Below are 5,000 nucleotides of genomic sequence, written 5' to 3' on the forward strand. Positions count from 1 at the left end.
TTTGAGAATGCTCTCTCTCTCTCTTTGGCAGTGCACATGGCTGTCTGCTGTGAGCAGAGAGACAGATTGTGTCAGTGCTCACTGACCCGAGGGCTGGACCTGGACTGGGCTACAGAAAGAGAGAGAGAGAGAGAGAGAGAGAGAGAGAGAGAGAGAGCAAGAGAGATGGAAAGGGAGAAAGAGAGAGAGAGAGAGAGAGAGAGAGAGAGAGAGAGAGAGAGAGAGAGAGAGAGAGAGAGAGAGAGAGCTAGAGAGAAAGACAAGATTTAAGAAAGAGAAAGCTGGGATACAGGAAAAGAGGGATGGAGAGAGAAAGAGAAGAATAAATTGAGAGACCGGGGGACGAGGTCAGACGGCGGAAAGCAGAGCTTCAGCAGGGATTTAGCTGTGCCAAGCAGGAAGTCTGGAGAACCATAGGACAGACAGGAAGAGTTGTCCCAGTCTATTCTCTAGTTAAGTTATTGTTAGTACTGCTATAGAGCCAGGCGTAGGGCTGGCTATATGAGCGGGTGGGAGGGTGGGAGGAAGTGAGGGAGAGAGAGAGAGAGATCTCTGCTATAGTTCTCTGCCAGAATGTGTGTCTGGAAATCTCTGAAACTCAAGGCTCCCCCTCGCTTCACCTCTGGGTTTACAATAAGACAGTTAATGTTCAGAGAGGGAGGGAGGGAGGGAGGGAGAGAGAGAGAGGGAGAGAGAGAAGGGGAGGGAGGGAGGGAGGGAGGGAGGGAACTCTCAGTTGAATGATTACACACATCACGTCATTTCTGCTGACAGACCAGATCAGACCAGATCAGAACAGATCAGATCAGAACAGATCAGATCAGATCAGATCAGAACAGATCAGATCAGATCAGATCAGACCAGATCAGACCAGATCAGACCAGATCAGATCAGACCAGATCAGAACAGATCAGATCAGACCAGATCAGATCAGACCAGATCAGATCAGACCAGATCAGATCAGACCAGATCAGATCAGACGAGACCAGATCAGACCAGATCAGACCAGATCAGACCAGATCAGACCAGATCAGACCAGATCAGATCAGACGAGACCAGATCAGACCAGATCAGACCAGATCAGACCAGATCAGACCAGAACAGATCAGATCAGATCAGATCAGACCAGATCAGAACAGACCAGATCAGACCAGATCAGATCAGACCAGATCAGATCAGACGAGACCAGATCAGATCAGACCAGATCAGACCAGATCAGACCAGATCAGACCAGATCAGACCAGATCAGAACAGATCAGATCAGATCAGATCAGAACAGATCAGATCAGATCAGATCAGACCAGATCAGACCAGATCAGACCAGATCAGATCAGACCAGATCAGACCAGATCAGACCAGATCAGACCAGATCAGACCAGATCAGACCAGATCAGACCAGATCAGACCAGATCAGACCAGATGAGACCAGATCAGACCAGATCAGACCAGATCAGAGAGTTTTATCCTCAATCATAAAAAAGGTTTGATATGTGAGGAGGGGTGAACACACATAAAAACACAGTATGAGGAAGTGGCGACTGGTCTGATGACTCAACAGATCTACAGATGTCTATTAGCAGACACCACATCCCATTCTCACCTATGACTGGTTGCTGACACAGAAAGCAGTTAGATGATGCTGTCCGAGTAGGAATCTGACTGTGAATAATGACCCGAGTCAAGACGGTATGTTAGTCAGATGATAAAATCAACACACGAGAACAGTGGGAAGTAGAGTGGGAAGGAGACAGGGATACTGGGGTGATGGAGGTAGATATGTATAGGGGGAAGGAGACAGGGATACTGGAGTGATGGAGGTAGATATGTATAGGGGGAAGGGGACAGGGATACTGGGGTGATGGAGGTAGATATGTATAGGGAGAAGGAGACAGGGATACTGGAGTGATGGAGGTAGATATGTATAGGGGAAGGAGACAGGGATACTGGAGTGATGGAGGTAGATATGTATAGTGGGAAGGAGACAGGGATACTGGGGTGATGGAGGTAGATATGTATAGTGGGAAGGAGACAGGGATACTGGGGTGATGGAGGTAGATATGTATAGTGGGAAGGAGACAGGGATACTGGAGTGATGGAGGTAGATATGTATAGGGGGAAGGAGACAGGGATACTGGAGTGATGGAGGTAGATATGTATAGGGGGAAGGAGACAGGGATACTGGGGTGATGGAGGTAGATATGTATAGGGGGAAGGAGACAGGGATACTGGAGTGATGGAGGTAGATATGTATAGGGGGAAGGAGACAGGGATACTGGGGTGATGGAGGTAGATATGTATAGGGGGAAGGGGACAGGGATACTGGAGTGATGGAGGTAGATATGTATAGTGGGAAGGAGACAGGGATACTGGGGTGATGGAGGTAGATGTGTATAGTGGGAAGGAGACAGGGATACTGGAGTGATGGAGGTAGTAGATGTGTATAGTGGGAAGGAGACAGGGATACTGGGGTGATGGAGGTAGATATGTATAGGGGAAGGAGACAGGGATACTGGAGTGATGGAGGTAGATATGTATAGTGGGAAGGAGACAGGGATACTGGAGTGATGGAGGTAGATATGTATAGGGGAAGGAGACAGGGATACTGGAGTGATGGAGGTAGATATGTATAGTGGGAAGGAGACAGGGATACTGGGGTGATGGAGGTAGATATGTATAAGGGTAAGGAGACAGGGATACTGGAGTGATGGAGGTAGATATGTATAGTGGGAAGGAGACAGGGATACTGGGGTGATGGAGGTAGATATGTATAGGGGGAGGGGACAGGGATACTGGAGTGATGGAGGTAGATATGTATAGTGGGAAGGAGACAGGGATACTGGAGTGATGGAGGTAGATATGTATAGGGGGAAGGAGACAGGGATACTGGAGTGATGGAGGTAGATATGTATAGGGGGAAGGAGACAGGGATACTGGAGTGATGGAGGTAGATATGTATAGGGGGAAGGAGACAGGGATACTGGAGTGATGGAGGTAGATATGTATAGGGGGAAGGAGACTATATACAGGGTCAGTACCATATTAACAATGTACAGGGATACTGGAGTGATGGAGGTAGATATGTATAGGGGGAAGGAGACAGGGATACTGGAGTGATGGAGGTAGATATGTATAGGGGGAAGGAGACAGGGATACTGGAGTGATGGAGGTAGATATGTATAGGGGGAAGGAGACAGGGATACTGGAGTGATGGAGGTAGATATGTATAGTGGGAAGGAGACAGGGATACTGGGGTGATGGAGGTAGATATGTATAGTGGGAAGGAGACAGGGATACTGGGGTGATGGAGGTAGATATGTATAGTGGGAAGGAGACAGGGATACTGGGGTGATGGAGGTAGATATGTATAGTGGGAAGGAGACAGGGATACTGGAGTGATGGAGGTAGATATGTATAGGGGAAGGAGACAGGGATACTGGAGTGATGGAGGTAGATATGTATAGGGGGAAGGAGACAGGGATACTGGGGTGATGGAGGTAGATATGTATAGGGGGAAGGAGACAGGGATACTGGAGTGATGGAGGTAGATATGTATAGGGGTAAGGAGACAGGGATACTGGGGTGATGGAGGTAGATATGTATAGGGGGAAGGGACAGGGATACTGGAGTGATGGAGGTAGATATGTATAGGGGGAAGGAGACAGGGATACTGGAGTGATGGAGGTAGATATGTATAGGGGGAAGGAGACAGGGATACTGGAGTGATGGAGGTAGATATGTATAGGGGGAAGGAGACTATATACAGGGTCAGTACCATATTAACAATGTACAGGGATACTGGAGTGATGGAGGTAGATATGTATAGGGGGAAGGAGACAGGGATACTGGAGTGATGGAGGTAGATATGTATAGTGGGAAGGAGACAGGGATACTGGAGTGATGGAGGTAGATATGTATAGGGGGAAGGAGACAGGGATACTGGAGTGATGGAGGTAGATATGTATAGGGGGAAGGAGACAGGGATACTGGAGTGATGGAGGTAGATATGTATAGGGGGAAGGAGACAGGGATACTGGAGTGATGGAGGTAGATATGTATAGTGGGAAGGAGACAGGGATACTGGAGTGATGGAGGTAGATATGTATAGGGGTAAGGAGACAGGGATACTGGAGTGATGGAGGTAGATATGTATAGTGGGAAGGAGACAGGGATACTGGGGTGATGGAGGTAGATATGTATAGTGGGAAGGAGACAGGGATACTGGGGTGATGGAGGTAGATATGTATAGGGGGAAGGAGACAGGGATACTGGAGTGATGGAGGTAGATATGTATAGTGGGAAGGAGACAGGGATACTGGAGTGATGGAGGTAGATATGTATAGGGGGAAGGAGACAGGGATACTGGAGTGATGGAGGTAGATATGTATAGGGGAAGGAGACAGGGATACTGGGGTGATGGAGGTAGATATGTATAGTGGGAAGGAGACAGGGATACTGGGGTGATGGAGGTAGATATGTATAGGGGGAAGGAGACAGGGATACTGGAGTGATGGAGGTAGATATGTATAGGGGAAGGAGACAGGGATACTGGAGTGATGGAGGTAGATATGTATAGTGGGAAGGAGACAGGGATACTGGGGTGATGGAGGTAGATATGTATAGTGGGAAGGAGACAGGGATACTGGAGTGATGGAGGTAGATATGTATAGTGGGAAGGAGACAGGGATACTGGAGTGATGGAGGTAGATATGTATAGTGGGAAGGAGACAGGGATACTGGGGTGATGGAGGTAGATATGTATAGGGGGAAGGAGACAGGGATACTGGAGTGATGGAGGTAGATATGTATAGGGGGAAGGAGACAGGGATACTGGAGTGATGGAGGTAGATATGTATAGTGGGAAGGAGACAGGGATACTGGGGTGATGGAGGTAGATATGTATAGGGGGAAGGAGACAGGGATACTGGGGTGATGGAGGTAGATATGTATAGGGGGAAGGAGACAGGGATACTGGGGTGATGGAGGTAGATATGTATAGGGGG

At 48.3% G+C, this 5,000-nt stretch overlaps 1 long non-coding RNA gene across 2 annotated transcripts in view; it reads left to right on the top strand.

Annotated features, from left to right (window-relative positions):
- Positions 1-1,857: 1,857 nt before the first annotated feature.
- Positions 1,858-5,000, top strand: part of LOC127908977 (uncharacterized) — a 4,733-nt gene continuing 1,590 nt past the window's right edge. The window contains exons 1-3 of one of the 2 annotated variants that reach the window (XR_008069364.1): positions 1,858-1,911; positions 2,851-3,072; positions 3,729-3,809. This is a non-coding gene — a long non-coding RNA (uncharacterized LOC127908977). Of the gene's footprint in view, positions 1,912-2,808; positions 3,214-3,728; positions 4,045-5,000 lie in introns of those variants that run through there. The other variant, XR_008069362.1, reaches the window with a different exon arrangement.

This window comes from Oncorhynchus keta, chromosome 18 (assembly GCF_023373465.1).
Source record: "Oncorhynchus keta strain PuntledgeMale-10-30-2019 chromosome 18, Oket_V2, whole genome shotgun sequence".
Classification (NCBI taxonomy): domain Eukaryota; kingdom Metazoa; phylum Chordata; class Actinopteri; order Salmoniformes; family Salmonidae; genus Oncorhynchus; species Oncorhynchus keta.